A 27,168-nucleotide genomic window follows, 5' to 3' on the forward strand; every position below is an offset into this window, starting at 1 on the left:
ATATCTTTGAACAAAATTTATATATTGTTTTTTATAGGGCCATACTTTTAATGTGTTCTTATTAATTTAGTATTAAAAGGGAATACTAATTATTTTTCACTCTATAGTTAAAATTATCTAAAATATATTATCCTCTCTTTCAGAGGTTTGTAATACATGCTGTAAGAACATAATCTGAAAGCAAAAGGATACCAGTTGTTATCAAGTTAAGGACCAGGGTTCAATATCCAAACTGTCAGTACAGGCTTCCAAAGATCTGGTGCTTATGTTATAACTACAGCAATTCAGTGCAAAGCTTAATGACCTGATCTAAATGTAACTGAAACCTAATGAAGGCATTCACTTGCCTTTCATTTTAATCCATGTCTTAAAAAAAAAAAAAAACATGTCTTAGATGATTTGATACAATGTAGTATGTGTTAAGGAGCAGCTTGAAAAGCTGGGCATTACATAGTCACTCTTATTGATATAAAACAAATGCAATGACTAAGTTGTAAGAGCACAGTTTGAACATAAAATCATTTCAAGAAGTCATTCTTATCATGAGCTATTAGATCTTTAAAGCTCAACGTGTCTGTGCTTTTACTGAGCTTTCCATGTCTGATGTATTAGCTCAGTGTTGTTTCCCCTTCCAGCCAGCATGTTGACCGTTGGCATTGCCTGTACGTCCATCTGCCCAGTGCAGCTCCTTTCCCTTCTTCAGTGGCAATGGGCCTTGAGGGAAAATGGGGAGAACATGCACCTGACATCCCAGCTGATCTCTCTCCTTTACTATCCCTCTTTTTGTCCAGTTATTGTATCTTCTCCTGCTCCAGTGGAGCACCAGATCCATTTTCAAGGTCTCTACCATGAGAAGATGCAGGAAGTGCGGAAAATTCTTACATGTATAGCCTGTTCTTAAAATACACTGGCTGCAGTTGTGCAATTAGAAAGATTATCTGGGCTCAAAGTTGGTTTTGCTGCCAAAAGTTTGCCTACAACCAGAGCCTGTCAAGGTTTCCACCTTTTTCAGTATAAGGTTCTTCCCCTCAAATACTACTTTCTTGAGTATTTTTGAGGAACCTAAGTCTGCATGGATAGCTATTTCATGATAATCCTCCAGGACTTTTTTTTTTTTAAGATTTATTTGTTTATTTTAGAGAGAGAAAGAGAGAGTGAGCATGGAATGGGGGGAGAGGTAGAGGGAGAGAGAGAAGGAGAGAATCCCAAGCAGGCTCCCCACTGAGTGTGGACCCTGACACGAGGCTCCATCTCTTGACCCTGAGATCATGATCTGAGCTAAAATCAAGAGTGGGATGCTTAACTGACTAAGCCACCTAGATACCCCCTTTAGAATTTTGACCCCAGGAATATACACATCCCAGCAATCACAGTCTCTAAACACAGGTTCTATTCTCCTTGCAGCTTTTGGAGTTTGGGTGTAATCTCTCAGAAATGAAGCTATTAACTGGATAAGAAACAAACATCTCCAAAAATACGATTCCCCCTGCAGGTTCCTTAAACTCTTTGTTGTCCAGACAAATCCTAATGATATATATCCAAGGTGAATTATAGTGAATTAATTACAGACTCCTGAGAATCTAAGAATGGGAAGGCAGCCCAACTGTTCTGATCCCTGAACCATGCTGTTGCATATATCCAACCTACCTTAGGTAAATTTGGAGTTAATTTTTGATAATGCAGCAAATATGAATATAAAACACATTTCTAAGTGACCTTCTTTAGGAAATTTGAGTATATGTTTGTTAATACTAATATGTAGTAAAAATATTATACCTTCTAAAATTGGGGCAACAAATTGAAAAAGTAGTATTTCTGTTCTTCAAAAAAAAGCAAATACATTTTATATATTTTTTTCTTTTAATCAGAAGGAAAAAGTAATTCTGTTGATTCAAACTACCTGTTTCAGACTTATACTAGTTTCTTATTCAGAAATGTATTAGGTCAATTTAAGTACTATTCATTATATCAGAACTACCCATGCCCATGTTACTACCTCTTTTGGAAGAAACAACATGGATCAGATGTCAATTCCACTTTAAATAAAATAAGTAATTTTCTTCCATTTTAATCGTTGAAATTTAAGAAAGAAATGAGCCCAATGGTGATATGATCCCATAAGTAGGAGATGAACGTGTTCCAAATGGCAGTGTAGTTCCAAGGAGACCTTTAGGTTTTTATTCCGAGGGTTGGCTCAATACTTCATTACACAGAAAGTGTGTTTGATCAGGCGAGACCTTCAAATCTAAACTCCTCTGTGGTCAAGGGAATGCTAATGACTGTCTGACAGCTTGTCACAGACATTGGATTTTTTCCCCCTAGCATCCCAGGCCAATTTTCCTTTCATCTGGCGGCCAATGTGATGCACACTGCCAGCAGACACCATACATACCTACTATCTTGGGAGAAGGCTTGTTCCCAGCTTTACTGTCATCTCTATATTGCATCTCTATCCCAGATCACTCTAGAATTTATAGGCGTGCTAGTATGATTTTAATTTGCATTTGTTTGTTACATTGCTTTACATGACTCCTTCCCATGAATCTGTGTCTGATCTCCCCATGACATCAAAGTGCCTGGAAGGTCTGATTTTCTTTGACTCAGAAAAGCACACCAGAGGCCATGCCTCTGATTTAATTTATGACCCGTTAGGACACAGTTTCCACTCTCAAACTCTCCTGCAGACCAGCAAATGATTGACTTATTGAGTGGAGAAGAGAAGGAAGAGCTTGGGAAGAGGTGGGATCTGAGACAAGTCGCAGACCCACCCTTGATGGGAAACTTTTGCCTCTCAGATATTATCATTTGTTAGCATCACACAGAGCTGGTCAGCAACCAACATCAACCACCTGCTTTTACCTGGGATAAGAGTATTTTGTATGCAAATAGCAATGATTCTTATTATGACATATGATGCCTAAACATCATCAGATAATAATGACAAATTAGAGGTAGGACAGGGAGGTGCTTTACAAATGCCCCAACTCAGGATACATCCTCATGCTTATCCAGTGGGTCCATGACAAGGACAGGGGCTGGGGCCTGTCACTTCCACACCTATACACTCCTTGGGGTTATCTAGGCCCAAGTCTCAAAGAGCTGGTTATTTTGTTTTTAAAAAAGTGCAGTGTCCATAAGAATAGTTCTAATAGAGCTGAGTGATGTCTTGGGGCATCACCCCTACCAGGGCCTACAAGTAGCACAGGGAAGGAGGAAGGCTACTGTTGTCTCTCAGCACAAGCACCTGTGATGGGCACCAGAGCAGTTAGTGTGCTAGGAGTCATCTATTGGTTGCTTGTGACAGCTGGCAGAGAAGTGTACACACAGGTTAACACTGAGAGGTACACATAAAAAAGGTGAAGGCTTGTAGCAAAACGAGGGCTTAGCAGGTGGCACAGTTGGGCCAGGAATTCCATCAAAATGGAAAGCAAGGAGTGGAACCTCAGGCCTCGGTTCTTGGTTAAATCCTAAAAGTTTCTGTTGTAGTCAATGCATAGGAGTGAATGGGGCAGAGAGTGAGGCCATGAGGATGAACAAGAAACTGAAAACAGTTTCGCTGAAACAGGGAGTCAAGAATGAGTGGCTTGTGATACCAATGGTTCCATGCTGGCAGAGCTTGAGGATAGGAAGCCAAGGACATGCAAACATGTCAAATGGTGATTACTTGAATCAAGGGCACCGGAATGATCAATGCTACCATGATGTTGACTTTTTACTCTTTAGAATGTTTTTCCCCCAATCCCCACCCACCTAGAATATGAACTCCTTGACTTGTAATTGCTGTCTCCTCAGCTCCTGGAATACCTGGCACATAGCAGGTCTGCAATAAATATTTCTTGAATGATTAATGAAATTGGCTAGACATGGGCTAGATGTAGATGAGGCCTTTCTGGAGGACACCTTTCCTAAATGTCATCCATTATTAAACCATGAACCAGCCCTACTGATTTAATGCCTAGGCTTGCTGCAAAACTATATTTAGCAACACTTCAGACTAGCACAGAGTGAATTCCTGCAATAATACTCAGCTTTTTCCCTGGGTACATGTAGCCTTGGCACATGATCTGGTATTGTCAAATTCTTTACTGTACTTGTACAGGTCTCTTTAATTCAACTCTTTACTGGGGACTCTTAGTTCCCAGCTTACAACCTCTTTGAAAATAGGGATAAATAATTTCGTATAGTTAGCTTTATAAAAAAAAAAAGGCATTAGCAAATATGGAGAATCCACACTATATATTCCTTTGGTTTCCTGTGGTCCCTTGGTCAATATGGAATTCTTTAAAAATGTAGAGACATTTTGATAACATCACAATCAGGATTCTATTATATCACTAATGTCCACCAGACTAAATTAACTCTCCCCCAAGCCCTACACATCACCTAGCCTAACATGGTGACTAGTTCACCAAGCCTAACATGGTGACCAGGTCACAGTCCTCAGCAGATCGGTACTGGCCAGATTAAAGAAAATGCTCATTAATCAATACAACAGGAAAAATTTGAATAAACAACTCCTATTTATCTCAGTCTAATAAGAGGGAAACAGCCTTGTGAACACATGTAAAACCTTAATAGAATTTGCGAATTCTCTTGAACATTTAGAAATCAGTGATTTCATTTCCCAGACAAATAGAGTATATTATGTATTAGCATGGAATTTTTGTGTAGTTAGGTAATTGGGGCATTTTCTGTATTAACCGATTTGGTTTCCTTTTCTCTGTGCTTTCACTATAGTATTCATGAATCCTATTAAATTGTTTTTAAAAGATATTTTTAAAGAAAACAAAGGAAGTAAGTCACCCCTGTGGTGAGGCTAGGGATGGTGGTAGAAATGGAGAGGAGGAGGGATTACCAGATATGACTAGATATGTTTTGATTTGCAGGAAGCCTTTCTCACATGTGAATATCCACTCCTGTCACCTTTGTGTTGGCAGAAGGTAGAGCAATTTGCAAAGGAAAATTCTAAGATGAATGTGCTAGAGGAAGAAAATATATGTTTGGATGCTGCTTTTTTCATTTTTTCAATGATGATCTTTTGGTGCTTTACATGGTCCCTCCCACTTTTTCTGGAACTGTGGTTGAGGACATGCCCTAATTACAAGATTCTGTGCTATGGAAGCTGCTGTTTATGCCTGAACAACTGCTCAGAATATCACTGTAATTGCATGTCTGCCTTTCTGACTTCTTCAAAAAGGGGAGCATGACTTATATGTTTGAAAAAGGCTAAAAAAGTGCTTAAGGCTAAAGGAAAAATAAAAAGCACTAAAAACTTGCTAGTATATCAGTATAGTTTTGTTTTAAGGTTGTCTTTATCACAGTAGCAATCCTTTGAATTTATAAAATTCTGTAATGTTTTAACCCTTGTGGTGCATACTCCCCCCCCACCCCAGAAATATGAAGTGTGCTTGATGGTTATCATTACCCACAATTTGCAGCCAAGAAAATAGAAAATAAAATGACTTGGCTTGCTCTCTGTCTTCTCTCTGTGTCCCTGGAGTCCCATCACCTCTTACATGTGGGAGGACAACTGACAAATCATTTTCTGCAGCCTAGACTTCTCTGTAGAGCTCTTGCCTCACATACCCTCCTGGCCATTGTCCACAGACATCCACCAGGTACCTTGAAATGAGTATGTGAAAACTGAGTTCATCCTTTTAACTCTGATGTTATCTTGCATTTGCATATGAATCTCTCATTGCCTCAAAATAAAAAGTCTAATGAAAAAATAGCTAATGCAAACATTTGAATAAGTATATGTTGGTTTCACTAAATATTTCCAGGATTATTGAAGACCAATTCTCAGCACCACTGCTTATTAGCAACAGCCCCCACTCTTTAGTCAGTACTCATAAGCTATGTAGCCTTAACTTTTGCAAGCCTCAATTTCCCTCCAATGTATAGTGAGGAACAATAATACTTTACGGCAAAACTCCAACTGATGTTCTGAGACACCGTGGTATCACAAATGTAGAAATAATAAAACATGGGCATAAATAATTTTCCCTTTACTCCTCAAGGTTCTTGGCTGGGACCCCCATAATAAAAGACAGATTAACAGAAGGAAAAAAAATTAAGTGCATAATTCATTTTAACTAAAATGAATTTAATTACGTTAATTTTAAATAATTTAAATTTTAATTAATTAATTAATTATGGAGCCCTACGAAGCTATGAGACTCAAAAGGCTTTGAGGCTAGAGAAGATAGTGTTCTGGGGTTTCAAAGGCAGAGAGGGCAATTCAAAGGTGAAAAAAAGAAATATTGGATAAACAAAAGCTGTCCTGCCATTTCACCTTTCTCAGGTGAAAAAGTGATCTCTGGTAATAGCCCTTTTTCTGATACAGACATCTTTTCTATTGTACACTTCCCTTACAAAAGGGTAACTTCTATTCTGCTCTCAGAGTTTCTCCTGTGTCTAGTTTCTCAAAAATTGTCAGGTCAAAATAATCCTTATGCCAAAAAAGCATGTTTTGGGTAGCACATTCTGCTAGCCTTCACAAATGCATTAGAAAGATGCCAAGATACTGGCTGGAACCCCTGAACTGCTTGCCTTTGGCTTTGAGCAACCTTACCTGCTCAGCCCAGTGTACCATTTTGTATGTGTTATGATCTGAAAAAGGTCATATGTAAAAAGCCAACATAGGGTCTGCAGTATGGGGGGACATTAAAATGCATGTTACTTAACTATTTTGTAAATGGGTGTCTTTTTCTCAAAGTAAGATAATAATATCTCATATTTTTTGAGCATGTGCTATGCATCAGGCATTTTATGTACTATATTTTAACTCATCTAAACCTCACAATGATTGAATAGGCTCAATAGTATTATCCACAAGAAACAAAGTTCAGAGTTTACTAACTTGCTCAATATCTCACAGTCAGTGAATAGTTAACCCAGGGGTTGTCGTGTCAGATGCCAAGTTCTTAACATGGACTGATTGCCTCTTACTGGAGAGGTCTCACATTCTGCAAAGTCTAGTGCTACCGGTGAATGAGAAACTGGTCTTTATACATTTAAGGAAGTCTGAAGACTGTGACTCAGGTTATGTCAGAGACCCACAAGGACTTCATTTCTATGGTCAAATAAATACAGTGCAAATACCAATGAGAAGTAACACTTTATTTTTTTTAAGATTTTATTTATTTATTTATTTGAGAGAGAGAGTGCACAAACTAGGAAGAGACAGAGAATGAGGGAGAAGCAGACTCCCTGTTGAGCAGGGAGCTGGGACACAGGACTCTGGGATCATGAGCTGAGCCAAAGGTAGATGATTAACTGACTGAGTCACCCAGGTGCCCGAGAAGTTAACACTTTAGATACCAGCAGTAAATAGTCTTTGGTATGAGGTAATTTTTCCTATTTTGCAGAGAAGAAAGGTAAGTAACCTTAGCTCTGGGGTCTCTATCAGGAAAGCAGGTCGGTGTTTTTGCAGCCTCACAGCAGACAGAAATAAGCGAGTGGAGGGATACAGAATTCAGAAACAGGAAATGTAGTGCTCTAATGCTGCTTCTCTATTTTTCCAAGCACAGACGAATTCTCTTTTTAGATAGAATGGGGCTAGGGAGATGTGAGCACTTTATAAATATGTAGTCAAAGTAGTTATTATTTCTTTCCATCCCATTCAACATCCTCACTGCCTGATACAGATTAACTGGCAGTTTTCTAAGAAATGACAGAGAATATTCTAGCTAAGTTAATAGATAATATACCAAAGGGGATAAGGAAACCCGTAAAGCCTCAGAGTGATAAGAACAAAATAAAATATAATCATCAACCTAATGATGAAAACTTTTTTTGAATTACCACACAATGTGAGCAATTTTCATCCAATTAACAGTTGCTTTGGATATAGAGTGACTAAGTCAGCCAGCTTCTGGTTTTCCTGTAGGTAGAAAACATATTGCCATGGCAGATGTTTCACAAGCTATCATGATGTAGCTTGATTTTCAGTAGAGAGGTTCCTTTCTTTTGCAGTGAATTCAGTGCAATCCACTTTTAACACAAGTACTTAATGAGTACGTACTATGTACAAGGCAATCTGATAGGCCTAAGAAGAGAAACAAAAATAAGTCTCAATACTTCCTCTCAAGAAGATAATAAAAACGAACAATTTGTGTGCATATATTATGATAATCTGTGATAGAATAATTGAGTGAGGACATCTGGTCCAGGTGGAAAAGCTTTGTTTTGCCTTTGGGTTGACACTGGAAGTCAGGCAAGATTCCAAAGACTGAGACAGGGGAAGAATTTTCAAGAAAAGGAAATACTGCCTATTAAAATACAAAGCTTTAAATTATAATAGAGAAAAAAAAATCACTTTTCTTTTTCTTTTTCCTCTACTCACCTTAGGTCCATTAGCTGGGGCCCTGCAAATTACACAGATTAACAAGACAAAGACAAGCAGAATTTTATTAATTCATGCACTGCATATACACACAGGGGTACTCAGTGATGAATAACTTAAAGAGGTGGCTAGAACTTAAGCTTCTATAGCATCTTAATAAAGTATAGCTAGTTTGTGGAAAAGTGACAAGACAAAGGAAAGGGACTTTGAGTTTCCAGAGTTGGCAAATTGTGGGAAGGCAAATATATGAAGAATCTAATGGAAGATAAGGATTGTTTAGCAACGTTTGTTTGTATTGATTCCTTTGGTGTCACTCTTGGGCTAGTAAGAGTCTAGACTTATCTCTAATGATGAAGAATCATCCTCTGTTTTCTAAGAGAAAGGAAAAGGGCAGAGAATAGTTCTTATGTTTGCTCTTTTCCAACTGCCTTCAGCAGCAATAACCTTATGTCAGAATGACATATTTTAGGGTGGCATGCTCTGAACCCCTCCAGGATATATTGGATTGAATAAAAATAACTCCATGTATTTCTTTTTCATTTTTAGATGTGACCACTAGAAAATTTGAAGTTACACATGTGGCTAATATTATTTTTCTAGAAGTTAGTGCTGGGCCAAGTTATGACACACCTTGAATATTATACAATGTGTGTGAAAGGTGTTTCCCCCTCAGCACCAAATTATGGCAATGTGAAGTGGATATGATACCATCAGCAAGGTAGGGCACATGCTGATTGTGATGATACTATGCAGGAAATAGGACCAACAATTGGAAGAGGGCTGGAAAACAAACTGCTCTATTTGCTGTTTCAGTAGAGGGGTTGGGGTTTTATCTATACTAGAAATAAATGACAAAGGTGCTAATATTGCTGCTATGGTAGTAATAGGAGAGGTAGTAACTCAAGAGGAACTAGAGGTAATGCAGTACCAGATTTGCTCTGTTTCAATTTTTTAGAAAATACTTTATCATTGAAATTTCTGTAGGAAAAACATCTGTTACTACCAGTCAAACTCTCCAGACTGTAACTTCCATTTCCCCCTTGAAATGATAATTTTTAATGGAATTGTTAAAAACCGATGGTTGCTTAGGGACCTAGATACTGAGTTTTTACACCATCTGAAATTTACCTGAAGTACTTCAGAATAGTGTAATGTGTAGGTGTCTGTTTAAATAAGTTTTAATCTATACCCAAGGAGGTATTTGTTAACACCTGAAGTATTCTAATCGTAAATCCGTACTTGAAAAGTGGGTAGCACTTGAAAGATGCTGCACTCTGGATGATATCTCTGCAAGATGTTCAAAAATTGCCATCTGAATCTGTACCTAGGGGACTGAAAGGAATAGCATAAGGGTGAAATGAATGATGTGCCATACAAGGAGCTTGGCAGCTAACACCTTGGGGAGAAGCTCCTAGATTTAGAGTCTGTCCTGCATTCCTTCTTTTAATGGAGGATTCTCTTGTCTGATCCAATTACAAAGTTAGCTGATCTTTAGTCAGAACATGTTCTCATTTTCTGGGAATAAGCCTTTTAGGCAAAGTGCTCTTTGGATTTCCTAGATGATCAGGGAGCCAGAGCTTTCCAGAGCAAGGATGAGTGTCCAAGAGTCAGTTTGTAATAGATATTTGGACATGTGTCTTGGTCTGAGATTTATCTTCATGAGGGTTTATGGAAAGACAGGTAGCCAAGTGCCCATACATCCTGTTTTGCTCAGGGGAACCCCAGTTTATACTTACTATCCAACCTTGATATTAATAACACCCCCTTTCACTCTTAAAAGTGCCTGAGTTTGAAAGATAAATTATAAAATTACTCTTTTGTGGTGACTTTAAAATATGCCCACAAATTCTTTGTTATTCCTCCCTTTAAGATGTGGAACCTAATTTCCCATCTCTTGACTATGGGCTGGATTCATGACTGGCTTCTAAGAAACAGCATGAGGCAGAAGCCATTGTCTGTTGACTTAGGTGTAGATCATGAAGGCACTTATTACTTGCTCTCTTTTGGATCACTCACTCTGGGAAAAGCTAGCTGCCATGTTGTGAGCATTTTGTAAACAAGGAATCTGAAATTCTGTAAAGTGCCTTGCCTAATTCCCCCAGCCAGGTAGGCGGTGGTGGAGCCAGCTCTCGAACTGACTCCAAACCCACACTCTTAAAAGAACAGAAGTAGGTTCTACTGCTTTGCAAAAAAGAATCCAGAACAATGATATAACAGAAATTTTGGCAAAAAGCCACCAGCAAATGCAGAAAGACTCCTTCTGAAAGAGAGATTGTAAACCTAAGGTTTACATGCTGTTTTTACCACATATTTTTTCAGAATGCATAATACATTCACATGGTTCAAAAGACATGAAATGTATTTCAGTGAAATATCTTTCTCTCACCTGTTCCCAGCCACCTACTGCCTCTTTCTAAAGACAACCAACATTGCTAGTTTCCTGCATATCTTTCCAGAAATACTCTATGCTTGTATAAGGCTATATATACATATACCCCTACCGCTGCCATTTTTTTTTTTTTACAGAAATGATAGCATAGAATAGATACTATTTGGCACTTTATTTGTTTTGCCTAACAATGAATTGTGGATGTCATTAAGTATCAGTACATTAAAAAAGCATTGTTTTTGTAGCTGCATTATATTTTAGTGAATTATGTAACAGGATTTATTGTAATGAATACTCTTTTGATAATCATTTTCATTATTTTCAATCCTTTCTTATTTAATTTTTTTAAGTAGGCTCCACATGGAGCCCAATGCAGGATCTGAACCCATGACCCCGAGATGAAAACCTGAGCCAAGATCAAGAGCTGGATGCTCAACTGACTGAGCTACCCAAGTGCCCCTTTATCATTAAAAAAAAAAAAAGTGCTGTAACGAACACCTGCATTCACATGTTGTTTCTAGATGCAGGTTCCTAGCACCGTAGCCCCACCTCACTGCCCTGACTTGCAGAAGAATCAGTCCAAGGGTATTATGGACTAAACTACCCAACAACTCCAAGTTAAAACTGTGATGGGTACTGAAACTTTTCTTCTCCTTTTCTATTTTTCAGGGAATGGGATGAGAGTAAAAGAGCAGAATTTTTTTTTTATTCTCTTAAATAAGTACATAAGTATTTATCCTCTAACTCACCATAGCAGAAAATAGCCGAGAAGGTGATTTAAACTTGGCAGGCTTACCAGTTTGGGTATTAAAAATATTTTCATTTGTCTGTACACCAAAGATACAGTAGATGCTTTCTTATATCAATACTTTCAAGTCTTTTCCTCAGACTTCCCCCTTCCTCCCTGTCCTCTTTCTGCCCACTCTCTTCCTCCTCCTTCTTTAGATGTCCAATTGTCCAGGCCCGAAAGCCAGGATTCATCTCTACTTCGGCCTTCTTTCTCACTCGTGCACTGTGGTACAATAGTCATAAGAGCTGGAAGTGACCCTCATGCTCATTCTTGGTTGGGAGGACAGTGACCAGTGCAAGGCAGATGCTCTTTCTCAGTGGAAGAGGCTGCTCAAGGGGCCAAGTCCCCTCCTCCCACCTCCCAGCCACTCCTGGCAGCTTCCCAGGGGCCCAGAGTTTCCTGAGAGGAACAACTGGCATCCCCAGGCAAGTTCTGCAAACAATAGCCTCCCATGGTATTTTTCCCAAGCCCCCTGCAACAGGCTGCTTCCTCATGTCAGCCCAATAAAAAGGAAGGGTATTGATGAGGTTCAGGACACACTACCTGAAAATATGGCACCTCGACATATTGAATATTTTAAATACTGAAGGAGTTTGAGAAAATGACAGAAGCAAGGTCACTCTGACCTCCCTGAACCCCCTTTTTCCCCTGAAGCAGAATCAAACCCTCCTACAGGAGGTGTCTGCCCTATACCTGGAGGAAAGGAGCATCCTTATCTTGGAAAAACAAGGGACTTCGAGAAGAATTCTAACAAAGAGTCCTAGCTAAATCTCTTCCTGTTCACTACATTTACCTCACTGCTCAGTCTATGCTATTTCTTCATGACTGCTCACACTTCATCAAATCTAGAATAAAAATACCTAGGTCTAGCTCTTTCTTCCAGGTCTTTAGTTCCTTATGAAAGCTCCCGTGATACAAAAACTTATAATAAATAAATGTGTATGCTTTTCTCCCACTAATCTTTATCAGTTTAACTCTCCGATCCAACCAGGGACCCAGAAGCATTGAGGAAAACATTTTCTTACCCTGCAGCATCAGGGGGCAGTTCCCTCCATCACAGACCCAGCAGAGCACCCTGCCCACAATTCCTCCTGGTGAATGGAAGAATGGAAGCCTCCTGTTCTTCCTTGATGATGCACCTCACTGTTTTTCCTCCCAGTGACACCTCTTGGCTAACCCATGCTGTGTGGCATTGTGGAAGTTCTCCTGAACCCTGACACCAGATAAGTGGCAACTACAAAGAGATCCACCTTGTATGACAGGTGACCAATTGGTCCCCACATCCTCCTAATCCCATAGTAGCTGGTTTTTGAATGAACTGGACTTGGTAGGTACAAGCAGAGTGCAGTGTTTTTCCTTCTCACCTGTCCCCTTCCAACTTATACTATGGATCCATTCTAAGCTAGCTCCAATGAAATCTCATGCAAGTTCTGTCATCTTTTCAATAACTGTCACATAAGAAAAAGTCCAGTCCAGCTGACTGTGCTGCAGGGCTAGGGAGAGACCATGGAAATTGCTGTCACCACCCACCCTTCTATTCCCCATGGTGGGAAAAGTCAAGCAGCTCCAGAACTTCCAACAGAGAGTAAAAGGTGATGGACTGATCCAAAAGCAGCATTCTACCAAAATCCTGGGGGTAATAAGAAGATTCAAAAGTGAGAAGCAGCTTCTCAGACTGGGTAAAACCAAGCACCATGGACCAGATCACGTCAACATTAGTGATTAATCAGAATAAGCCAAAGAGTATACGGCTGAATGTTAATCAAACCACTTCCTTTTGGTAACAGTCACTGAGTGGGGAGCATTTCCACTTGGGTTTCTGAAGCATACCAAAATGAGAAGGATTCCTATATGTGGTACACAACTCTCAGGAGACATTCAGAAAGAAAAGGCTCATGTAACCTCAAAAAATGCATTTTTTTCTAGAATATTTTAAACCCTTGCCAAGGATAACAGGGATGCTATCAACTGTGACTGATCAATTCACCTAATCACAGGTTATCAAAGCTTAGTGTTCCCACCTAAGAGTTTTAGGAAGTAGCTTTGGTATTTCAAGCAGAACAACTGACTTCCACATTCAGCTTTGGAGAAACTACATTATTTAGCCTAGGCTCTCTTGTTTTCAAACTTTAAAAATCTAAAAATAAAATACTTTGCATTTTAAGGTGCCAATAAAATAGAACTTAGAATTACGTTTATGCTCTTTCTCCCCCATAGGAATATATAATGCAAGCAGTGACTTAAAGGCTTTCACAAGGACATTGTCTTTAGGTTCACAGAACCTGCTGACTTTGTAGAAGGGTTTCTATTAGACTATAGAAATCTCCAGAAGAGGATCTTTAAACATTTAAATTGTCAAGCATAACCCTCCAAACTCATTTGCCATAATAGTTGGCACAAAGTAGGATATATAGAGATGTATAAAAAATCCTGACTCTGAATGGCTGTTCAAGGTTCCTGATTCCTCATAAGAAGTTTACCAAAAATTAACTTTCTCACAGTGTTAGCAAGTTCTTACCTAGCTTGTTCTCTGAAATGATTATACACAGAAAACAAAAGAACAAGTAACAACAGGGGCGTCCAGGTGTCTCATTGATTAAGCCTCTGACTCTTGGTTTAGGCTCAGGTCCTGATCTCAGGGTCCTGGGATTGAGCTCTGCATAGGGCTTCATGCTCAGCATGGATTCTGCTTGGGAGTCTCTCTCTCCCTCTCTTTGCTCATATGCTTTATCTCTCTAAAATAAGGAAATAAAATCTTAAAAGTAAAAACAAGAAACAATAACAAAAGCACTACCTAATAGAAACCTTCAAAAATTTATAATTTCGGTCTAGCTTCTAAAAAGTCCCAGAGGTAAAGGGAGTAACATTTGTTCTGCTTTTGCATTTTTCTAAGAACTCAGACTAGTGCCTGATTTGGTAAGGAGCAGTATTATTGGTTTCATCAGTTTTAGAAACTACAAATTACCGAAGCTAAAGGTCTTATAATTCAGATGCATTCCCATCTATTTGTGGGTTAAAGATGTACATGATTCATGTTCTATGTTAAGTGAGTGACTAAAATATGTTTCTAAAACATTGTCACATGTTTCAGGGTACTTCAGTAATTACCATTATAAAAAACGGCCACCAAAATCCCCCCATGGTAAGTGCATGTCACTTGTGAAGTAAATGCTGCAAAAGGAGACACACGCTCTTTATGTTAACGTCAAGAGCTAAACATCTTTTAAGTTCAACATAAATAAACAACTTGATAGGTCCTGCTCTTTGCTCAGGTTCTCTTGACTCTTCATGGGAGTATCACAGAAAATTCACAGTATTGTCATGTTAGACTATATCCATTGCAGGTCAAAACTCATGCTTGTGCATTAGGTGTATTTTTACATTAGGCAGCTTCTTAATCAGCCTGTCCTATTTAGATTGTATACTTCATTACATCTGACCTTCTTATGACTACTGTGTGAGCAGTAAGATTCTAATAAGAAATACTGCCTTAAAAAAATACCATGCCAAGAAAGGTGACCTTTAGTGGGTAGTCACTTTATTTATAGGATCTTTCAAACAATTACATTTTTTATGAGCTAAGGTGAATAAAGCACAACTCAAAATTGTCTAAAAAGAAAGAAAGAAAGAAAAAAAACCGTCTTAGGGGTAATAGTGAAACTCAAAAGTCCCTACCAATTTAAAACTTTCCCTTGCCTGCTTCAGGCCTACTTGAGGCTGAGAAACACACAATGGGGAGGATCATTTAGCTTTAGGATTCTTTGAGTGTTTGTTCTACCTCCTTCCCACCCTTTGGACACTGTTTTGGTCACCCCTGGGGATAAAACACCCGATGATCAGCAGTGAGAGGGAACAGGCACAAAAATTTTAAGCTGAAAGGGGCAGCTGGTGGCTTTCAAGGTGTCCCTGGGGCATGATGAAAAACTGCAGCCAACCCTATTTCACTGGCATTCCCATGGGGTCTTTGGAGATCCCCTATGGCAGCTGGCTCACCTGACAGCTTAGGGGGACAAGTAATTTATTTTCCAGGTCTCTGCTTGTGACTCCCACTCAGTCCCCAGGCTCTAGTCTCCCCACAGGTTGCCTGTTTGGAGGGGTGCTCCTCTCAAAACGACCTGATCCAGCTGCCTTCCCAGGTAGGACGCCCAAGTCATTCTTGCTCTGCCACACTGTGAAGGCACAGGCTTTCCCTGAGCAACCACTTCTCCTCCTGCCACTGCTGCCAGGCAGAGCCACCGCCTCCTGGCCTTAGGTTCCCAGGCAGAAGGCCGTGACAGTTCCAATGACCCTCAAATGTCAAGGCAACAAGTTCAAGTTCTCTGAATGTGGTGTTCTCTAAGCTCTTCTCATTAGCTTAAAATGAATTGGAAACCACCACCACACCCTGTTCGGAGGAACACAATACCTTTCTGCGAGAAAATCCTCTTGGGAGGCTCTTCTACCTCTCAATGACCCTTTACCCTCTCTTTTATAGTCTAGAAGTGGGTGACAGGCTGATGCCAGAAAGACCATTTCACAACCTCTTCCCTGGCTGTCTGTAGGCGGTCCACTACCTTGCTTTGGAATGAGGGAGTACTTGGCATCTATTTTTGTCCTTCAAACTTGGGCCCTCTGCTGAGGTTTCAAGACAAAAAGAAGAGTTGATTTTAACACGTTGTTATACTTTGTTTTCAATTCTTAGATGACATCTTTTCTAACACTGTCTACATAGGAAGTTTTTTTCTTTTTTCTTTTTGGTTCATTTTATTACTACTCAACAGCCAAAAGTTCTCTGAACAATTGCTTTTTTTTTTTTTTTTTAACGTAGTAAGAGTTTCAAGTGACTGGGGAGAGAAAAGCAGCCCTGTGCTCCGTGGATGACTGGCAAGGAGATGTACCTCCACTTCAGGACTTCAGAGTCTAAGAGGAAGGGATCTTCCCTTAAATACAGAAAATGAGTATTTCTTACATCTCTCTGCTTATCTCTATCCCCACTGCCCACCTTAGCTTTAGACCCCATTCTCTCTTGCCCATGTGGGGATAATCTGAGTGATTATCCAATTAGTGATCTGAGTGGTGATGTATATCCCTTCTTCTGCTGGCACCAAACTATTTCTCTAATATGACTATATTTGTTTCCTAGGGCTGCAGAAACAAATGATCACAAAGATGGTGACTCTAAACCATAAAATTTCGTTGTCTCATGATCCTGGAGCCCAGAAGCCAAAATCAAGATGTCCTTAGGTTTGGTTTGTTCCAGAGGCTCTGAGGGAAAAAAAACCACCCCATGCTTCTCTCCTACCTGCTACTGGCTCTGGCAATTTTTGGTTTTGGCGGCTGGTAGAAACATAATTCCAACCTCTGTCTTCTTCACATGGCCTTCTCTGTGCAACTTGGTCCCAAATCTCCTTCTCCTTGCCCTTGTAAGGACACTGGTCATTGGATTTGGACCCACTATCTAAGTCCAAAACTATATCATTTCAAGATCCTTCACTAAATTAGGTGTGCAAAGACCCTATTTACAAATAAGGTCACATTCACAGCTATAAGAGTTAGGACTTGGATGTAACTCTGGGGTGGAGGGGGAGCACCATTCAGCCACCATCCCAAAGGGCTTCTCCTGTACAGCCTCCTCCCCTTTATTCAGCATTCACCATCCAACCTCCAAACCATAAGACTGAGAATGCTTCTGGAAGACTGGGATATACCCTGGCAGACTATTTCTCTTGCACAGACTAGGTGACTGAGAATGGAGAGCAGAGAACACGGAGTAAAGAAACCTCAATCCTGTAAGGAGGAGCATGAGACAGCATGTGGAGGCAGACTCAGTGAGAGCCAACAGCCACTAGCAGTCAACTCCTCCCGAGTAGGCAATCTATGTAGGCTGAGCCTCATTCATGCTCTGGAAACCCTGCCAGATACAATACAAATACAGATACACACACAGACATGCACACACAGTGCACACACAAACTTTCCACACATACACAAAACCCACTGCATAATGACCTTGGATTGGAGGTAGGGCTCTGGCACACTTACAGTATGATAGTGACAAGAAGACAAAGCCTGGCTCCTTGGCTAAAGTGAAATTTTCACCGTGTGCCTTAATAACACAAAGTCTACCTTTCCCTGATCTCCTAGCTATGCCATTCATTCCACACAGTGTCCAATGGGGATTTTTCTAAAAAGTCAAATCTGACCTCAATGTCACTCTGGTTTAAATCTGTCAGGGGCTTCTTAGAGCCTTCAGAATATAATCCTGTCAAGTTCTAACTACACAGACTACTCACAGTTTCCCTGAATAGACTCCACTTGCCACCACACTCCTGCACACGCTGCTTCTTCAGCCGGGGGTTTGCTTCCATTTTCTTCACTCCTAACCCACCCAGAACCTATATCTACTCATCATGAGAGCTTTTCCCTTTAGTTGTAGAAGGAGGTGGGCAATTTGGATGAGCAGCACAGTATGCCCAGACTGACCATCAGCATGCAAGTTGGTCCATGGTCTGGGCGTCATGGTGTGCATACTGCCTGGCCAGATCGCCCCTGTCCTGGGAAGCTCTCCCTACACCAAAGGCTGGTTTCCTTGCAGCTGCCATGTGCACATTGCTACCAGCCCTCATTACAACTCCATGAGACTGTGGCCACTTGAGAGCAGTCATCTGGATCTATTTGTTATTGTGTTCATAATGCCTGAGACAAAAGTCAGCATTTCTTATGGCTAGGTACCTGGAAATTGAGCAATAACCTCCCAGCTGCTTCCTCATTCTCCACCAAGTAACAGTGGTGCCTACAACCCCTGTTGGACAGCACTAGGGAGAATTGGAAATGGTCCCTGTGCCCTCAGCTCCTTGGACTCTAGCAGCGGAGGGTGCATCAGCATATCGATCTTCTATGGCCTATGATCCAGCCTCAGACACCATCATCTACACCCACAACTCCAGGTGATAGTGTCCCATAAGATAACTACAATGTACTTTTTTTTTAATCATAGAGATACTAATTGTTTGTTATAGAAAATTAGTAAAACACAGAAAGACCACTTATGTCCCTGTTTAAAATTTTGGTGTATTTATTTCCAGATTTGGAAAGGTAATTCTATTTTTGTTTGCTTAGGTTTGCTACTTTCGAGAGGATTGTAAGACAGATGATGTTATATTTATCATTTCACATCTGGCTTTTTTGCTGTAATGTCTTAACATAAACATGCCAACTTGAATATAAATCGTTGGTTTATATTGAACTTTTTTGTTATCTCAAGGCTCCACTACCTTTTTTACTTCCTGGTCCCTTCCCAAGGGAAAAAGCTGATGAAAAAAAAAAGTTCAGGTCATATTTATGTTCCAGTATTTCCTGCTCAACCAGAAATTCAAGTACCAGAAATCTCTGTAGTCTCTCTCATTCTCTAATTCCTCTTGTATTAAACCCATTTCTTAATGCAGGTCTGAATATTAAAAGAGATCATCTCCTGCAGATTCCCATACATTCCTTGAAGATGGCCAGCACTCAAGTCAGGGAAGCTTCCTTTCCTCCTCTATAACCAGGTCAGTCCCAGGGAAGGCAGAGATCAGCAAATGACCAAGAGACCTCCTCTGAAGAGAGCTAAATGGAGTCTCTCCTGTCAGGCAGGAGCCTGCGGCAAGCAATGAAGCAAGCAGTTAAGGAATCGCAGCTAGGAGGTATCGCTGGACCCAGCATCAGCTGACAGCCCAGAACCGATAAGGAGCAGAACCAGAGAAGGTCTGCGAGGGCCTGAGATGCATTAAATCCCTTTAAAAAGGAGAGGATTTGGGCAGCAAACTGTCAGACTCTTTAGGCCTGACCTCTCTATGTCTGACCACTTAAAAAAGCCAACTAGTGCCGAAGGCTCTGCCCGAGGTTTCTGCAAACAGAACCGAGATCCTTCCCTGCTTGAACAGAAGCAGCTTGCTTGAACAGAACAGTGCCCAGAGCTGACCCGGCCCAGACAGCAGCCCGATCTCAGCTGCCCGCCCAGAGGCCAACTTCTTGTTGGGTTCATTAACTTCTGCACCCTCTGTGATCCTGTTTGTTGTGTGGCTTGTCTTCCGTCCTGCTCTGTGTGCGGTGTAAGAAGCCAAGTTTAACCACATGGGGAAATGGCCTTGAGTTTGGAATCCTGAGCCTGCTTTATAATTGTGATTTAACTTTGCTTAATGATTGAATAAAGCTGACTTTGTGGAAAGACACAGCTTCCATAGCGCTTCCATGTGCGCTTCCATAGCATGCTCATGACAGCCTCCAAGACCTCCTACATCACCTTCTCACTCGTCGGGTCAAAATTTTGCTCAGAGCTCCCTGGCTTCGCAGAGTGACAGAACCAGAGCCACTTCTCTGACATCCAAACTGGATTTCTCCTCTAACCTGGTATTTAAATTGAATGAAGATGAATTTATCAGATATTCACAGTTGAGAGCTTTATAAGGAAATTCTTCATAAGCAACTATTATCCCAAGTTATTTTGCACTTATCCAACATTTTTTGTTGGGGGTGGCAGCAATCAGGGAACAAGTGGGGTAGAGCATAATATAATCCCAGAATAAATTGCTTCTGCCTCTCTCTCTCTTTTTATCTGTCTTCCCCTACCCCCTTTCTTTCATGGGCTCTGCTAATTGTATTTCCACTGGTGATAAGAAATTATGCAGTGGTCCCATCTGTGCCAGCTAAGGCAGACTGGCTCCAGGGAATCCCGGGTTCAAAGGGCAAAGGGCAATTCTTGACCCAATCATTCTTGATCCAATCATTCTGGCCTATTCCAGGCCCTGTGCCTGCTTCCTCCTTATACATTTATCAGGTTGATGGACAAGGCAAACAGCAATCAGCATATCCTCGCCTATCTGCATGCCCTCCCGGAAGTGGTCAGGAATTCAGGATAGGAATAGAAAGGCAGCTATTGTGCCACTATTGTGCCTCCTGGGCAGGCCCAGGTCACCTGAGACTTGTTCCTGGTGGCCTGTGGGTCACTATTACTGTTCCAGAGAAGGGCACAAGGAAAGACTTCCCTGCTGCCTGAGCCTAGGCTCCCCTCACGCATTGGGAGTCCAGACCCTAGAGAGGAACTGGCCCTGGAAGAAGGCCATGCTGGGAGGCACAGCAATGGGTTGGAGTCACCACATCTCTCAGACTTGTTTTCTCACCATGAAAATGAAGATTCTCCTTGGACTCTTTTACCTTGACTCTTGTAGTTTTGTGAAACAAATGGTTAAAATGGCTATCTTAAGAAGAGGGGGTTGATAGATAGCCAGAGGTGTCCTGGAGGTAACAGTCAGGAGTGCAGAGCAGCTTCAGGACCACCCTGCCCATCCTGACCATCCTGGGAGTGCCACTTCCCTCTCCATGGTGGCTCCAGGCTCCTCTCTCTCCTTCTAGCTTTGTTGGCTTCCACCTTGCTTTTCTGCTCCCACATAATTCCTGCTTGCACATGACTTTCGGTTCTTTGGCCCTGATTCCAGCTCTTCACAACATTTGACTGTGAACTCCACTGCCTGTTGGTTAGTTCTATGTGTCTCTTTATTCATCCTCCCAAGGCAAGAACAGCAACTGACCTAGTGTGTGGGTGTTGAATTGTGTCCCTCAAAAGAATATACTCAGGTCCCAACCCTGATACCTGTGAATGTGACCTTATTTGGAAATAGGAACTTTGCAGATGTAATCAAGTTAAAAGAGACCATAATGGTTAGAGTGGGCCCTGAATCTAATATGAGTGGTGTCCTTAAAAGAAGAGGTCATGTTTGGACACAGGAAAAAAGATGCACGGAGAGAACACCATGTGACAACAGAGGCAGGGACCCAAGTGATATATCTGAGAGCCAAGGAACAAGGACTTTTGGCAACTACCCAAAACTCAAGAGGCAAGGAAGGAATCTTCCCTAGAGCCTTTAGAGCTTGATTTCAGACATCTAGCCTCAGAACAGTAAAAGATAAATTTCTGTTATTTTAACCCATCCCAGGTTGTGGTAAGTTGTTAAAGTAGCCCTAGGAAACTAATACATGCAGCCTATGTTTTGGTACCAGGTCAACTTCAGAATGTGACCATCTCAGATGGTCTTTGCCCAGTCAGCCATGGCCCAAAGAGTCAGGGTGATATCATCCAGCTGTGGCCACACAGGCAGCAAAGCTGTAGGTAGAGCAGAATCCTGTAGAAGGAGGCATGAGCATGCATAGGTGTTTGCTGGTGTGCCCTCTCTAGTACCAGGTAGGTGGCTTTTAAATTAAATTTCCTTTCTAAAGGCACACACTGCCCAGGATTGCAATCATCTCTGGCTATAGTCCAACACAAGGAATATTTTTGTTATTGTCTTTGTTTACCAAAGCAGCATTTTAAATATAAATTATTTTCCCATCTGCAATTCCCAAGGGTTAGTTTCTTCAACCAGAAGGTATATTGATTACTGTCCAGACCTGTTCTTGTTCCCCAGTGGGCCCAGTGGCAGTGCCACCCTCACTGGCCAGCATTGAGGCAGAACAGTTCTAGGCTAACCTTGAAGGCATTTTTAGTTGGCACAGCCAGAGGTAGTTACCGTCTTAAGGAGAATTAAGGATCTAACCCAGATGACTGAATAGCGCCAAGTCTTGTCAAGTGAGATAAAGAAAAGAAGGAAGCATTCATTGTCCATGGCCTAAGGGCTTGAAAGCTTGATGGACCCAGGTGACAAGAATGAGGAAGAAAGCAATTTAAAACCAAGACCATGAATGATGAGCATATGCAGGATTTTCTCTTTCCTGCCTAAACAGCATTGTGTGTGCTTCCAGGGTGGATGTGATATCTTAGCACAGAGCTGACAGTCTAAGACTCTCTATTCCTGAAATTTGCCTTTTTTGTCTGAAACTAACTTTTGTTTTAATGAGTAAGCCATTTTGACATCCTAGGACTCTGTATCTATGGTGATAGCCCTAAATGTTTGTTCAAAAAACTGATTCTCGGGACTCCTGAGTGGCTCAGTGGTTGTGTGTCTGCGTTTGGTTCAGGGCATGATCCTAGATTTCTGGGATCGAGTCTCACGTCAGGTTCCCTGAGAGGAGCCTGCTTCTCCCTCTCCCTATGTCTCTGCCTTCTCTCTGTGTCTCTCATGAATAAATAAAATCTTTAAAACAAAAAAACCTGATTCTTAGGAACAATATCAGACACTATAAGTCACTGATAGGTTGACTAGAGCTTAGCTTTGCCATTTATCTAGATATAATCTGCTTTCTTATGTGCTATATATAACTTGTTTTCATGAATGTGAAAGTTATACTTTACTGTAGACATTTACGATAGAAACTTGTTTTAAAAAATGTTGAGGGTCTGATGTCAGGAGTGATTTAGAAATGGTTTTCCAGTGGGATCCCTGGGTGGCGCAGCGGTTTGGCGCCTGCCTTTGGCCCAGGGTGCGATCCTGGAGACCCGGGATCGAATCCCACATCGGGCTCCCGGTGCATGGAGCCTGCTTCTCTCTCTGCCTCTCTCTCTCTCTCCGTGACTATCATAAATAAATAAATAAATAATAAATAAATAAATAAATTTTAAAAAAAGAAATGGTTTTCCAATCAGATCTCTGCTTACTCTGTTTCTGTTAGTGCTTCTCTCTTTCCACTCCCTAAACTCTAGCTTTGCTCAAACCCTAGCACTGTCACCCCTCCAGGGAAGCCTTGTTTTCACTAGTCCTAGTTCCTCTGTTAAAACAATTCTTAGTAAAATCTGTTAATTTACACGAATATCTTACACTGCCTTTGCATGCCTCTTAGGAAGAAACTTGGGAAAGATCCCCACGTGGGGTTGGAGATGCCTTGATCCCGCTTTCAGCCATGCTTCCTGTTCTTGGGGAAGTGAATGGCATTAGCAGACTCTGATTATTGTCTCTAGTTCTTAGGCAAGGTACAACAAGATCAATGTACCACCTCTTAGACCTCTTAGACATAACTGCATTTCTGCAATAGAGAGGAGATGTCATGCTGCAAATTTTTATTGAGAGTTCCTCTTTGCTTAGGAATAGTCCTTGCTTGCTTTTAATGTGTTCCCTTTTAAAATAAAGGAAAAACTCTCTATACAATGCCTTATATAAGGCAAGAGATTTCTATTATTGTGGACCTGGTGAAGGTAATAAGAGAGTTATAGCACTTTTACCCCAACCTTTCCCTCAGTCATTCGTTTACCCCTACAGAGGCATGACTGGGGCGGATGGGCAGCTGGGGCACTTGGGGTTGTGAAAATCCACTGGCCTTGAGCCACTTGTATGAGCCCACATTTAGCTTCCCACCCATCAGTGATCTGACTGTGATTCTGCCTCCAAGGTACAGACCTGGGAGTGGGTGGTGGTGGCAGGTGTTCTTTTCCTGTATGTGTTCTACCAGTGCACCCAGTTTGACCAGCATGTTTTCTGTCACTGTCCTCTCCATAGGTTTCACATCATGTGCCAGTCAGCTCTAAGGATGGCTACAACTGTCTCCTCGGAGGGCTTCTGAGATTATTGCCCCACCTTGCCAATGAGTCCTTCCGATCAAGATCTTTTCTTGTCTTCCATTAATGTGGTGACACCATGCTCTTCTCGGTTGAACAGATAAGTGAAGGGCATTCTTTGTGTGAATGGGACTGCCCTTCCAGCTTTGCCCACAGATCCTTCTCCTATCCTTGTTGGTGGTAATTTATGGAAAGAAATGATGAAGTCAACACTGAAAAGATCATATTCTAGAAATGTGGTGATGTAGCCTAAAAAGTTCAAGAGAAGACATTATTGGAAGACGTTTTCGACATTTATGCTATGAAATTCCAAACGATATGTTTAACATGACCAGAAAACGAGTTATCGCTCACAATTTCCCTCATACTCTGCATGAAACTTGTATTTGTGGTAATCAACAAAGCATGGTAACAACCTTTGAGAGAGTCATTGGAAAACAGTATTCATGGGCAGCTTGATGGATGTTGCTACATCATGAGTAATGATGCAAACAAACATCATTAAATCATTGGTATCAGGGAATTGTAAAGGTCGGAACAGCTATATTGTTTCAATACTGAGAGGTTCTGAAGAGCCATAGCATCGTAAGAAATTGGCCAGGAATGGTGCATTTGACAGTAAAGAGCACAAAAGAATGATTCCTGGATCTAGACAGTAGATATATTACAAAGAATCTTCATGTGCAATGATTGGATAACAAATGGATAAAACTTCTTTACCAAAAAAACCAAAAAAACAAAAAACTTCTTTACCATTATTCTAAGTCTTCACTGATACATTAATAATGATACCTTACATGGATCCATAAATTTTGTAAGACATTTTTCATTGCTTATGTAGAACAGAGACCTTACAGAAAATGTTTCCCCTAGGCTTCCCACAGCTTACCTTAACCCTATCTTCACTTAACCTTGGAAGAAAGAGGTGACATGATTTCTTGCAAGAATAATTCTTTGGTCTGTAACCTTGATTTCTTAGTCATTTTCAACTTTTTTATATGCTCAGTCTCTCCCTCTCCGATTGCTTCTTTTCCTCTACTCTTTATTTACACAATTGAGTTTTCCTTTTCTAATGTAATCCTCTCTGACTTTTCTATCCCAGGGAACCACCATACCAATGCACTTTGTTTTCCTCATCACCCTTATTGAAAGGATAATTCATCACCCTATTGAAAGACTCTCCACACACCTGCATTAATTGCTTGTGGCCTTGGTTCTACTCATGTTGTGGTCCTCTTTTCTCCTTTTCACTCATTAGGCTCTGTTCATGTGTTTGTGTGTTTTTGATTTGTTCATAAGTAAGTTCAGTATTGACCCCTCTTATGAACTTCAGATTTGCATTTCCACAGCTCTTCCCTGAACTCTTCATGGTCATTCAAACTGGACAAACTTAAAACCAAATCTACCATTAAGCCCATATCTTATTACTCCCATTTTCTACTGTCACCCAAAATGCTATTGCTGACTTTCCTGTTTTGATAGTGGTTAGAGATATTTTTTTTTTCTTCCTCCTAGTTCCTGAGTTCCTGAATCCTCCCTCTCTGAAACATCATTAACATTTGTTTTAGTATTCATTCCCTCTGGTTTGGGAGAATGCAAATGTTTTCTAACCAGTATTTTCATTCCTAGTCATTTTTTCTTCTTTTGCCCCATTCTTCACCAAGATAATTGGTCAATATATTGATCATACATTAATAATTGTTTCCTCTTGCTTCATTAGAAATAATTGGAATGTAGAAAAAGTTTCTGTTGAATTCTAAGACATGTCTCAAAGAAGATTCATTGAAAGGGGAAAATAAAAACCTTCTATATTCTCCTCTATAGTTCAAAATTAACATGGAGGGTTGGAATTGAAAGAATTCAGGAAATTAGGTCAGATGGAGAAACAGACAAATGAAAATAGGAGGGAAAAGATAGGTAAGTAAGAGATTAATCCAGGAGTCCACAAGATAAGTCTAAGAAGAGAAGGGAGACCCAGAAACAGAGAGAGTAACATTTAAATGAGGAGGTGCAAATCCCCACTGGAGGTAAGGAAGATGATAAGTAAGGAGATAAGGTGGGGAGGCAGGAAACAGCTGGATAGAATCTTCTGTTAAGGCCAACAAGTTCAGTGACACAAACTATGCTGCACTAGCACAGATGCCACAGAACTGTGTTAGTAAATGTATACAGTGTGCTACCATCACAATTGAGTTTTAGAATATTTCCATCACCCTAAAAATTTTCCTCATGCTCATGTGCAATCAGTCCCATTCTCACACCCATCTGCTTTCTATCTCTATCATTTTGCCTTCTGTAGAAATTTCAGGTAAATGGAATCATGTACGATTCATGTTTGGCTTCTTTTACTTATCATAATGTTTTTGAGATTCATCCATATTGCCGCAAGTATGAGCAGTCTGTTGTTGTGTTTTGTTTTGTTTTTTTACTGCTGAGTGGTATTCCATGCATGGATATACCACTGTTTGTTCATTTATTCTCCAGATGCTGGGACATTTGATTGCTTCCAGTTTAGGGCTATTATGAATAATATCATTATCAACATTCATGTACAAGTCTTTGTGTAGACATGTGTTTTCATCTCCCTTTGGTCAATGACTGGGAATGGAACTGCAGAGTCAAATGGTATGTCTTTAACTTTTTAAGAAACTGTAAGACTATTTTCTAAAGTATCTATACCAATTTACATTCTAACGAGGTCCAATTTCTCCACATCCTCACTGACACTTGATACTGAAAGTTCTTTTTACTCTGGCAAATCTAATGGGTATGAAGTGATATCTCTTGATTTTAATTTGTATTACTTAATGACTAATGATATTGAGGTATTCTCATGTGCTTATTATCCATATGTATATTTCTTTGGTGAAATGGCTTTTCCCATATTTTGCTAGTTTTAAAAATTAGATAACTTTCTTATAATAGAACTAAAAAATTCTTTATACTAGAAGCAAGCTCTTAATTAGACATATGATTTATAAATAGATCTCCCAGTCTTGGTTATCATTTCATTCTCTTAATGATATCCTATAAAAACTAAGTTTTCCACTTTAATAGAATTCATTTAATCAGTTTTTTCTTTTATGGACCATGTTTTTAATATCTTAGAAATCTAAGAAATCTTTGTCTATCCCAAGATCAAGTAGGTTTTTTTCCCCTATTACCTTCCAGGAGTTGGCTCACTCTAGCTCTTACATTTAGGT

General features: G+C 40.5%; 1 protein-coding gene across 1 annotated transcript in view; it reads left to right on the forward strand.

The window, feature by feature from the left end:
* Positions 1–24,189, forward strand: part of C1GALT1 (core 1 synthase, glycoprotein-N-acetylgalactosamine 3-beta-galactosyltransferase 1) — an 89,617-nt gene extending 65,428 nt beyond the window's left edge. Inside the window, exon 5 of the mRNA XM_055307313.1 lies at positions 23,907–24,189. The gene's annotated coding sequence lies outside the window, so the exon portion shown is untranslated. The remainder of the gene's footprint in view (positions 1–23,906) is intronic.
* Positions 24,190–27,168: the final 2,979 nt, after the last annotated feature.

This window comes from Nyctereutes procyonoides, unplaced genomic scaffold (genome assembly GCF_905146905.1).
Source record: "Nyctereutes procyonoides isolate TBG_1078 unplaced genomic scaffold, NYPRO_anot_genome, whole genome shotgun sequence".
NCBI classification, from domain to species: Eukaryota; Metazoa; Chordata; class Mammalia; order Carnivora; family Canidae; genus Nyctereutes; species Nyctereutes procyonoides.